The sequence below is a fragment of the Schistocerca piceifrons genome, chromosome 3 (genome assembly GCF_021461385.2).
Source record: "Schistocerca piceifrons isolate TAMUIC-IGC-003096 chromosome 3, iqSchPice1.1, whole genome shotgun sequence".
NCBI lineage: Eukaryota > Metazoa > Arthropoda > Insecta > Orthoptera > Acrididae > Schistocerca > Schistocerca piceifrons.
In genome coordinates, this window is record NC_060140.1 from 906,907,523 (window position 1) to 906,920,615 (window position 13,093).

Genomic DNA, 13,093 nt, shown 5'->3' on the forward strand with positions numbered 1-13,093 from the left:
GCGCTGGACGTGACGCAGAGGCAGAGCGTTGCATCGTCTGACAAATCCCGACACCTTCAGCATGCCGATGGGAGGGCGCGAATCCGTCGTCTTCCAGGCGAACAGCTCCTTGACACTTGTACTGTGGGACAGAGAGAAGCTGGCGGCGGCTCCGTTATGCCCTGGGGACCATTCGTTTGCCCAAATGGAGCTCGTGTGAGGCACCATGTCGCTGCTTCGTGTGAGGCACCAATGTCGCTGCTTCCAGACCATGTACAGCTCTCATGACGATAATGTTTCCCGACGGGAGTGGCATTTTTTAACAAGATAATGCGCCATGTCACACGACCAGGAGTGTGATGAAGTGATTCGACGAACTCGGTGGCGAGTTCCAATTGATGCACTGGCACCCCAACCCGCCAGGTCTGAACCCGATCGAATACATCTGGGACGTGATTGAACGTGGCGTCAGAGCTCAGCGGCGACCGTCATGACATGGATGCAGTAAGGCCTTGGTAGGTCGCTAGGGGAAGTTAGCATTGCATCTGCACACAAAAGTCACTCAATTCCCGTAAATTCCGGGGAGGGGGGTGAATTAGGTGACGTGTGTGTGCAGATGTGTTGCCAACTCCCTCCAGCGACCTACCACGGCCTCATTGCTTCCTTGCCCGACCCGTCGCTGCTGTTATCCGTGACAAACGCGGACATACCGGCTGGTAGGTAAGCGATCGTAATATTTTAGCTGATCAGTGTACGTTCTGATCGCCTTCCAATCACGCAAAAGCCCCTTCACAGTCGGCAGTAAAGTTGCCCACCTAACTGATATATGGCGAAACACGGCACGATAATCCTGATTAATCAAACCAAACAATTTTAAGCACCTCCACTGTTTTAGCCCTGATAGGATATTCACCAGTAACTTTTACTGTAAGACTTTCAACATCGAAAGATAATAATTACATGCGGAGTTTTGGTGTAGTATGCTTTTGCATATCAATGAATAAATTAGTGGTATGAATGGAATTCTAAAAATATCGGACAACTCATACTTCGGAACCGAAAACTGAGTGCAGGCTGAAATACCGACAGTTCGATAAAATTCCGAACACCTGGCAACCAACGCCAGGTTGTGTGTGGTCGGATTACGTCGATGACACTCAGGATAGTGGAAGGATAGGATTCACATAACTCTACCCACAAATCGATGGCAAGCGCATCTGTAATATTTTACTACCGAGTGTAAGCAATCTCTTTTTTAATTTTTATTTTATATTTTATATTTTTATTTTTTTGAGTCATCAATCTTTTGATTTCTTTGATGGGGCCCGCCACGAATTTCACTCCCGTGCCAACCTCTTCACCTCAGATTAGCACTTGCAACCTACATCATCAGTTACATACTGGATATTTTCCAATCTTTGTCTTCCTCTACAGTTTTCGCCCTCTACAGCTCTCTCTAGTACCATGGAAGTCAGTCCCTGATGTCTTAACATATGTCCTATCATCCTGTCCCTTCTCCTTGTCATTGTTTTCCACATATTCCTTTCCTCTCCGATTCTGTGCAGAACCTCCTCATTCCTTACCTTACCAGTCCACCTAATTGTCAACATTCGTCTGTGGCACCACATCTCAAAAGCTTCGATTCTCTTCTGTTCCGGTTTTCCCACACTCCATGTTTCGCTATCGTACAATGCTGTGCTCCGAACGTACGTTCTCAGAAATTTCTTCCTCAAATTAAGGCCTGTGTTTGATGCTAGTAGACTTTTCTTGGCCGGGAATGCCCTGTTTGACAATGCTAGTCTATTTTTGATGTCCTTCTTGCTCCGTACGTTGTCGGTTATTTTGCTACCTAGTACCAGAATTCCTTAACTTCATCTACTTCGTGACCATCAGTCCTGATGTTCAGTTTCTCGCTGTTCTCATTTCTGCTAGTTTTCATTACTTTCGCATTTGTCCGATTTACTTTTAATCCATATTCTGTACTCATACGACGGTTCATTCAAATGGCTCTGAGCACTATGCGACTTAACGTTTGAGGTCATCAGTCGCCTAGAACTTAGAACTAATTAAACCTAACTAACCTAAGGACATCACACACGTCCATGCCCGAGGCAGGATTCGAACCTGCGACCGTAGCGGTCGCTCGGTTCCAGACTGTAGCGCCTAGAACCGCACGGCCACCCCGACCGGCACGGTTCATTCCATTCAGTAGATCATGTAATTCTTCTTCACCTTCAGTTAGGATAGCAATTACATCAGCGAATCGTATCATTGATCACTTTCACCTGGAATTTTATTTCCACTTCTGAACCTTTCTTTTATATCCATCATTGCTTCTTCGATGTACAGATTGAACATTAGGGACGAAAGACTACATCCCTGCCTTACATCATTTTTAATCCGAGCATTTTGTTGTCGGTCGTCCACTCTTATTATTCCCTCTTGGTTCTTGTACATATTGTATATTACCCGTCTCTCCCCATAGCTTCCCCTATTTTTCTCAGAAGTTCGAACATCTTGCATCATTTTACCTTATTGAACGCTTTTTCAAGGTCGACAAATCCCACGAATGAGTCTTGATTTTTCTTTAGTCTTACTTCCGTTACCATCCGCAACGTGATAATTGCTCTCTAATGCCTCTGCCTTTCCTAAAGCCAAACTGATCGTTATCTAACACAATAAAAATAAATATCAATTTTGTGGAAAGGTGGAAAAGAATGGATTAGTATACATGAATTACAAGGATGTGGCAGAAGAGCGTCTCGCCTCATTTTTAAACTAAGTGTTCTGGAGTCATTAGGGATTAATCATGAAGATGCACACGTAGCACCAAACAATGGAAAATCCAGGATGGAATGTAACAATATTATGAAAAGAATAATTGCTACTCACCAAACAGCGGAGATGCTGAGTCGGAGATAGGCGCAACAAAAGGGCTGCCTCAAAATGAGCTTTCGGCCAACAAGGCCTTTGTCGAAAAAAATACAACAGGCACACACACGCACGCACGCACACACACACACACACACACACACACACACACACACACACACACACACACACACATACCCACACACACACACACACACAGACACACACACACACACACACACAGACACACACACACTCGCGCAAACGCAACTAACAAACTTGACAACTGTCTCTGGCAGCTGAAGCCAGTCTATCCTTTTCATAATATTGTTACACATAGCGCCAGTATGACACGAAAATCTCAAAAATATTGCTTCTCATTCAATGCATACTGAAAATAAAATGATGTGTCTCATCCAAGTTTCTATCAGAATTTCTGTTAATGCCCCCAATGCACAGTCACAGAGCGTCTGTGAAGCCACATTTCTTAATTACGTTATTTTAAGTGGCGCCAGAGTCACAGGACTTCGGGTTGTGTTATATTACTGTTATATTACAAGTGCGAATTATTCTTCTGTCGCGTGGTCCTGAACAAGTACGTGGTTGGAGGAATGCCTTAGTCGAGCAACGGTTTTAGTTGAAGGTAGCAGTTAACTCGATTCCAATTCGTGCTCAACAAAATATTTACTTCTCTCCACGACACTGCGCTTACGAGTGTTCGTGATTCAGAACTACTTCTCACATAAAGAACCACATGCCCACGCAAGTTCACAGTTTCTCAGAAGCGTCTGCATGAGTGATTCACTTCGTTGCTAAGAAGATGAGTGCGGAGTTGGTATCAGGGATGCTAATCCGATTAACGTCTCATAACTCATTATGTTTCTGAGGTACATTGAGACTGACCCCAAATCACAAACGAATTCAGCTCAGGTGTGTGACACATAAATATGAGGGAAGTCCAGTTTAGAAAATCTTTCAATATATCCCTCAATGAATCGCACTATGTAAAATTTCTTCCTAGCCATTAGGCCGTCTGGTACAGCAGCCGTATGCAGAATATTTGAACTAAAAACAGTCTTGGTCGCAACTTATTCTTTTATTAACAACTCGTTATGCCTTCGGGGGGCGCCTCCAGATTATGTTGAAATTTTCCTTTTACAGCTTATTAAAAACCGTAAAGCATGTGTCGGGTCAGATGAATCCACAGAGTTCATTTGCTTTTCCAACATTTTAAAACTGTAAAACGACTTTGTGCTAGGCGGAAGCACGCTTCGAATCGGACGAACCCGCAGAGAGCTTTTATATGTCGTACCAGCAGGCCAGAACGGTGCGATGGTAGGACCACTCTCACAAATAACTGTACGCATTTAAACATAATACACAGCGCTGCGGCCGTAACTTCACGACAAGAGCGTCCGGCAGGTACACAGGAGAACTATGGAATCTATCTAGCACAGAGTCGTTTTATGGTTTTAAAATGACGAAGAAGTGAAAGGCCTCTCCGGGTTCATCATATTCGACGCGTTCTCAAGGTTAGCACAGAGACATTTTATGATTTTTGGTATTTTGCAAAAGGAACATTTTAAGATAATCTGAAGATGTCCCACGAAGGTGAAACACGTTGTTAATAAAAGAATACGTTGCAACCAAGACTGTTTTTAATTCAAATGTCGGATATCACTACACCTCTGTTCCAGGATACTGAATATCTGTTTTCCTTTCCATACCCAGGCCCTTTGTTCAGAAAGAAGCACATACGTTCGTGAAGAAGGATCATCCCAGAGTGCAGAATACATCATACTTATTCCCACCAAACTACGTATACTTGTAACAAGCTTCTTGTGCTTTGATAACAGATCCATCACAACAGTAATGCAAAGCGTCTATTGAAGACCACAACACAGATTTCAGAACATAATCTCAGCCGCATAATGCACTGACTTAACCACAGGACGAACAGAACAGTCTGCGTCAGTCACTGTCGAGCGTACCCCTGGAATTTTAATCATAAACCTCTGGCTACTAGTGTCTGCCGCTGGAGTTCTATGTGAATTCCCATAGCGCTTATTAAACGAACCCACGGCCAAATGCGTCGCTCTTCTTTGGATCTTTCTATCTCTACTATTAGTTGTATCCGGTATGAGTTTCAGACCAACGAACAACATTCAAGAATCGGTAAACGAGTGATTTATAAGTTTAATTTCCTTAGCACTCCGTCTTCAGGCCACGAGTGACCCACCGGGACCATCCGATCGCCGTGTCATCCTCAGTGGAGGATGCGGATAGGATGGGCGTGGGGTCAGCACACTGCTCTCCCGGTCGTTATGATGGTATTCTTGACTGAAGCCGCTACTATTCTGTCGAGTAGCTCCACAATTGGCATCACGAGGCTGAGTGCACCCCGAAAAATGGCAACAGCGCATGGTGGCCTGGATGGTCACCCATCCAAGTGCCGACCACGCCCGACAGCGCTTAACTTCGGTAATCTCACGGGAACCGGTATATCCCCTGCGGCAAGGCCGTTGCCTTTAATTTCATTAGAATCCTTCTAATGAAACTTCGCTTGACATCTGTTTTTTTTTCTGCAATTAATTTTATGTTGTCGTTCCAGTTTGCGTAGCTATGATTACTGCTAGATGTTTAAGGGCTGTTTATGTTTCCAGTGATGTACTACCAATACTATAATCGGCCCTACAAGTAAAATCAACAGCTTCACGTCGTATTTTAAGGAGAAAAAAGCACGCTTGTAAGATATCAGCTCTGCAATCAATTCCGCGCGAAAATTTGAGTCATAATTCTGACTGTACACGGATATGACATTCTGAAAGCACAGCTTTTAAACATGCACGTTCAACAGTAATCACTGCAATTGCTTAATTCTCAAGCGCGAAGTACAGTACAGTGAAGTGAGTAAGAGGTTTGTGAAATACTGTTTTGACATTGGTAAGATGCTTGTTCATTGTGTCAAAAGTGCTCGATTTTACCATGCAATTGTTGCTAGAGATCTCTTTGCTTTCAACATTTTTGCTTTGCGATGAACAAATGCAGTGTAAATGGATAAAACGAATGAGTGTGTCAATAAGAAGTAGCGCAGCACTATTTAATTATCAGCATCGCTGTTGTGTGTTATTTTCTTTGAAGATTAAAGCTGGCACTGTTAAAATGAAGTGCATTTGCAGAAGATGCGCTATTTCTCAGCGTGACTGGTATGGTAAAATTGTAAATAGACAATCAATGACTTCATTTCATAAACATTCTTCAGTTGCTTAAATTTATTCATTTTTATTTTAAGGTATATATATATAGCTGCAGAATATCATCAGGAGAATAGTGTTAAAATAACATTGGAGACGCAAGTGCGTGAGGCTGTGCTCATACTAATTACCATTTTTCGCTCAGAATAACGTGTGCTCTCAAAACACATTGGGCAGATGCTTCCACCTGCCCCTCCTCTTCCCTCGTCTTCAATAGCCTGTGAATAGAAAAGCTATGGTTGTCAGGCTGCCGTACAGTACTTTTCGCTCAGCCATGTGGCGGTTGCAGTGGGGAGGGGCGAGGAAGAAGCAACCGCTGCAAGCGAAAGTTGTACGCTTAGAAGGTCATAACTGCGAACTATCAGAGTTATAGCCGAAAGTTTCGTACGGGGTCGATTTCTGGGGCTGATATCTTGCAAGCACGCCTTTTTATCCTTGATATATGACGTCAAGTTAGTGATGTTACCTAGATAGTTTAAAAACAGGAGTCCTTCCACACATTTATGTACACTACTGGCCATTAAAATTGATACACCTACAGACACGAAATTTAACCGACAGGAAGAAGATGCTGTGATACGCAAATGATTAGTTTTTCAGAGCATTCACACAAGGCAGGCGCCGGTGGTGACACCTACAACGTGCTGACATGAGGAAAGTTTCCAACCGATTTCTCATACACAAACAGCAGTTGACTGGCGTTGCCTGGTGAAACGTTGTTGTGATGCCTCGTGTAAGGAGGAGAAATGCGTACCATCACGTTTCCGACTTTGATAAAGGTCGGATTATAGCCTATCGCGATTTCGGTTTATCGTATCGCGACATTGCTGCTCGCCTTGGTCGAGATCCAATGACTGTTAACAGAATATGGGATCGGTGGGTTCAGGAGGGTAATACGGAACGCCGTACTGCATCCCAACGGCCTCTTATCACTAGCAGTCGAAATGACAGACATCTTATCCGCATGGCTGTAACGGATCGTGCAGCCACGTCTCGGTCCCTGAGTCAACAGATGGGGACGTTTGCAAGACAACAACCATCTGCACGAACGGTTCGACGACGTTTGCAGCAGCATGGACTATCAGCTCGAAGACCATAGCTGCGGTTACCCTTGACGCTGCACCACAGACAGGAACGCTTGCGATGGTGTACTCAACGACGAACCTTTGTGCACGAATGGCAAAACGTCATATTTTCGGATGAATCCAGGTTCTGTTTACAGCATCATGATGGTCGCATCCGTGTTTGGCGGCATCTCGGTGAACGCACATTGGAAGCGTGTATTCGTCATCGCCATACTGGCCTATCACCCGGCGTGATAGTATGGGGTGCCATTTGTCACCTTTTGTTCGCATTGACGGAACTTTGAAAAGTGGACGTTACATTTCACATGTGTTACGACCCGTGGCTCTACCCTTCATTGCCGGCCGGAGTGGCCGAGCAGTTCTAGGCGCTACAGTCTGGAACCGCGTGACCGCTACGGTCGCAGGTTCGAATCCTGCCTCGGGCATGGATGTGTGTGGTGTCCTTAGGTTAGTTAGGTTTAAGTAGTTCTAAGTTCTAGGGGACTGATGACCTCAGCAGTTAAGTCCTATGGTGCTCAGAGCCATTTGAACCATACCCTTCACTCGATCCCTGCGAAACCCTACATTTCAGCAGGATAATGCACGACCGCATGTTGCAGCTCCTGTACGGGCCTTTCTGGATACAGAAAATGTTCGACTACTGCCCTGGTGAGCACATTCTCCAGATCTCTCACCAACTGAAAACGTCTGGTCAGTGGTGGCCGAGCAACTGGCTCGTCACAATACGCCAGTCACTACTCTCGATGAATGTGGTATCGTTTTGAAGCTGCATGGGCAGCTGTACCTGTACACGCCATCCAAACTCTGTTTGACTCAATTCCCAGGCGTATCAAGGCCGTTATTACGGCCAGAGATGGTTGTTCTAAGTACTGATTTATCAGGATCCATGCACCCAAATTGCGTGAAAATGTAACCACATGGCAGTTCTAGTATAATATATTTGTCCAATGAATATCCGTTTATCACCTGCATTTCTTCTTGGTGTAGCAATTTTATTGGCCAGTAGTGTATTTATGTATTTACTTGCGGTGAAGGTCAACTGACAGCTGCTGCACCAAGCGTCGACCGTCTGTAGGTCGCTCTACGTTTTACTACTGCTTTGTGGAGCTACTTTCCTTTATACAACAGCATTATTCACTAATGCTGCCGTAGGGCAGCTTCCAGCGTTACCCATTAAATCGAATATGTTCACTGTTGGCCATTACAGTTGCAATACCGTAAGACATCATGCAAAAAACATCAAACAGTGGTCGTCAAATTTTTTGCTCAAGGGCCAATACTGACACTGTGGGGCGGTACCCCGGGCCGCTGGGTTTCGAGTCCATGACCCGGGGGTGCTACGGATGACCAATGCACAAGTACCACAAAACCTGTTTGTTATCGATATAAGAAACAAAACTCAAATACAACGTCGTGGATGAATGTCCACATAACTAAAATGCAAACCAAGTGTCTCTCCTACACGTTGATTGGAGTGCGCGTGCTCGATGGAGTCCATGAGTCACAGTAGGTGGCATAGCTGAAAGGGCTGATAATGATCTCTACATCCATATTCTGCAAACCACCGTGAGCTGCATGGCAGAGGTTTATCCCATTGTATTAGTTATTAGGGCTTCTTCCTGTTCCGTCACGTATGGAGCGCGGGAAGAATGATTGTTTGAACGCCACTGTGCGTGCTGTGATTATTCTAAGCTTACCCTCACGACCCCTATGTGAGTGACACTTAGGGAACAGCAGTACATTCCTAGAGTCATGATTTAAAGCCGGTTCTTGAAACTTTGTTAATAGACCTTCGAGTGATAGTTTACATCTACCTTCAAGAGGCTTGCAAATTCAGTATAAAATCTGACAGGAATTCCATCAAAGCCTAGAGCTTTGTTCAATTTTAACGATTTCTACTGTTTCTGAACACCATTGATATTAATATTTATTTTATTCACCTTCTCAGTGGTACGAAGATTAAATTGACGGAATTCTCCTGCGTTTTCCTATGTGAAGGAACATTTGAAAACGGTTTAAGCATTTCAGCTTTTGCTTTACTACCTTCAGTTTCAGTTCCTATCTCATTCGCTGGGGACTGCTTATTAACATTGGTGCCACTAATGGGTTTTACATACAACCGGAATTTCTTTGGGTTTGTGAAATCATTTAACAATATTCTGCTACGATAGTCGCTGAAGGCATCATGGATTGCTCTCTTGAGAGCAAAATGCGTTTCATTCAGCGTATCTCTATCTATAATTCCTTTTTTTAAGTTTTACAGTGATTGTATGCTACGGAGGTATCCTCCTATTATGAACTGTTCTACTGGGTACATTTCTACCCAGTGCGTGGTCAACTATTCTTTTAAACTTGAGCCACACTTCCTCTTCATGCTCCTGCCCTGTTCTGAATATTTCAAGTTCCTGATTTAGATATGACACTACTGATCTTTTATCCAATTCACTGAATATATATACACTCCTGGAAATGGAAAAAAGAACACATTGACACCGGTGTGTCAGACCCACCATACTTGCTCCGGACACTGCGAGAGGGCTGTACAAGCAATGATCACACGCAGGGCACAGTGGACACACCAGGAACCGCGGTGTTGGCCGTCAAATGGCGCTAGCTGCGCAGCATTTGTGCACCGCCGTCGTCAGTGTCAGCCAGTTTGCCGTGGCATACGGAGCTCCATCGCAGTCTTTAACACTGGTAGCATGCCGCGACAGCGTGGACGTGAACCGTATGTGCAGTTGACGGACTTTGAGCGAGGGCGTATAGTGAGCATGCAGGAGGCCGGGTGGACGTACCGCCGAATTGCTCAACACGTGGGGCGTGAGGTCTCCACAGTACATCGATGTTGTCGCCAGTGGTCGGCGGAAGGTGCACGTGCCCGTCGACCTGGGACCGGACCGCAGCGACGCACGGATGCACGCCAAGACCGTAGGATCCTACGCAGTGCCGTAGGGGACCGCACCGCCACTTCCCAGCAAATTAGGGACACTGTTGCTCCTGGGGTATCGGCGAGGACCATTCGCAACCGTCTCCATGAAGCTGGGCTACGGTCCCGCACACCGTTAGGCCGTCTTCCGCTTACGCCCCAACATCGTGCAGCCCGCCTCCAGTGGTGTCGCGACAGGCGTGAATGGAGGGACGAATGGAGACGTGTCGTCTTCAACGATGAGAGTCGCTTCTGCCTTGGTGCCAATGATGGTCGTATGCGTGTTTGGCGCCGTGCAGGTGAGCGCCACAATCAGGACTGCATACGACCGAGGCACACAGGGCCAACACCCGGCATCATGGTGTGGGGAGCGATCTCCTACACTGGCCGTCCACCACTGGTGATCGTCGAGGGGACACTGAATAGTGCACGGTACATCCAAACCGTCATCGAACCCATCGTTCTACCATTCCTAGACCGGCAAGGGAACTTGCTGTTCCAACAGGACAATGCACGTCCGCATGTATCCCGTGCCACCCAACGTGCTCTAGAAGGTGTAAGTCAACTACCCTGGCCAGCAAGATCTCCGGATCTGTCCCCCATTGAGCATGTTTGGGACTGGATGAAGCGTCGTCTCACGCGGTCTGCACGTCCAGCACGAACGCTGGTCCAACTGAGGCGCCAGGTTGAAATGGCATGGCAAGCCGTTCCACAGGACTACATCCAGCATCTCTACGATCGTCTCCATGGGAGAATAGCAGCCTGCATTGCTGCGAAAGGTGGATATACACTGTACTAGTGCCGACATTGTGCATGCTCTGTTGCCTGTGTCTATGTGCCTGTGGTTCTGTCAGTGTGATCATGTGATGTATCTGACCCCAGGAATGTGTCAATAAAGTTTCCCCTTCCTGGGACAATGAATTCACGGTGTTCTTATTTCAATTTCCAGGAGTGTATCTATCTGCTTGTTTTAGTTGTCCTTTGTGCTTCGGTAATCATTGTTGACGCAACGTCGTCTTGGTCACTGATACCAGTTTCTATGTGGACATCTTCAAAGAGGAGTGGTCTGTTTGCTGTCATTAGATCCAATATATTTCCGTCAACAGTGGGGTTGGTAAGTGTCTGTTCTAGGTAGTTTTCAGAGCAGGCATTTAGTAAAGTTTCACACGATGTCTTATGATGCCCACCACTAACAAAACTGTAATTTTCCGAATTAATTGTTGGATAGAATGAGATTTTCACTCTGCAGCGGAGTGTGCACTGATATGAAACTTCCTGGCAGATTAAAACTGTGTGCCGGACCGAGACTCGAACTCGGGACCTCTGCCTTTCGCGGGCAAGTGCTCTACCATCTGAGCTACCCAAGCACGACTCACGACCCGTCCTCACACCCGTTAATTCCTGCAGTACCCCGTCTCCTACTTTGAGCACTTGCCCGCGAAAGGCAAAGGTCCCGAGTTCGAGCCTCGGTCCAGCACACAGTTTTAATCTGCCAGGAAGTTTCTTAATTGTTGGATGTTTAAAGTCTCCACCGATGATTACAGTATGATTGTGGAACTTATGTTCCAATGAACTGAGGTTTTCTCTAAGGTTTTCGGTTACACCAAGAGATGAGTCTGTTGGATGACAGAAGGGTCCAATTACCATTTAATGCCCAGCCCTGATACCAAGTCTAGACCAAACAATCTCATACGCAGCTTCAATTTTTGTTTCGTTGAATTTGAGTTTCATGTCTACTGCCACAAATACACCGCCTCCTTTTCCCATTTCCCTATACTTTCGATATACACTTAAATTTTCCCCAGAATTCTCACTGCTATCAACTTCAGGTTTCAATCAGCTTTCTGTACCTAGTATTACGTGAGCTTCACTGGTTTTCATGAGTGCTTTAAACTCAGGCACTTTGTAGCGAATGCTTCGGTAGTTAACCATTAGAATTTTCCGATCTTTCACTGGTACTTCTGGATTTCCTATAGCTGTCGTTATCTGGATTGGATAGAGAGTCGCCTAATCTAAAAAACCCTTGTATGCACCCCCCCCCCCACCTCCTCCACACACACACAGTCATCTGAGTAGGAGCCTCTGATGTGTAGTGCACACCTGGCCCATTTAGGGGGACCCTACAATTCTCAACCCTATATCACAAGTCTAAGAAGTCGCACCACAGGACCTTCAAAGTCTCTGGTTCAGTCCTTTCACTACGCTCAGAACCAAAGAACAACAATCAGTTGTGGGGGCAACGCTGCAAATTGTAAGTATCGTTGAAACTCCACCAGCAAGGCTGATCTTCTCAACCTTCACTGCCAGTCTGTGGAGTGACCCAAATATGACCTTGGAGCCCAGACGATAGGCATCATTTATTCCAACGTGTTGCACGCTGTTCCCTCAATGACCGCTGGAACAGACTCTTCAACACGTTCAATGAGGCCCCTAGGCATACAAACTGAGTGCACCTGGTGTCCTTTCCTGTTCCGTGCTGCCATTTCCGTATGGGGCACCATCATCCACTGTACATTTGAACTGCTGACGATTAATAGACGCCTACCCTTTGGCGTTTGCCCCCTCTTCGCACCGGACAAAACAGGTCCCCCAAAACAGCTGAAGTGAGTCCCACTGGTTCACTTTCAGTTTCAGTGAAATACGGCACCCCAGACGTGTTGGTTAGGGGGGTCGGTACAGCACCCCAAGTCCGCCATGATCGCCGTCCACTCTATACAGGATGTCTAGATCTACCACTCGCAGTAGAGTGGACCAGTAATGACAGATTCTGTACTTTCTGCAGAGGAGACAGGATCCGCAGAAGACGAAAGTACATGAGGTATCTATGGTCCACGACTCTCGGTAGCTCTTCCAACAGGCCAGATGCCAATCGTTTGACAGTAGTCCGGGCGATTTCCAGCTGTTTACGAACTCAAGCAACTCATCCTGTGTTCGAGAACAGTATTCACAGTCAGAAAGCGTTTTGGCTGGTGGACTGA

At 45.9% G+C, this 13,093-nt stretch overlaps 1 protein-coding gene and 1 pseudogene across 1 annotated transcript in view; one reads left to right on the forward strand and one right to left on the reverse strand.

The window, feature by feature from the left end:
- Nucleotides 1-13,093, forward strand: part of LOC124789193 (thioredoxin domain-containing protein 3 homolog) — a 183,856-nt gene that overhangs the window by 13,014 nt on the left and 157,749 nt on the right. The gene's annotated exons all lie outside the window — the stretch shown is intronic.
- On the reverse strand, nt 5,260-5,377 carry LOC124790358 (annotated as a pseudogene).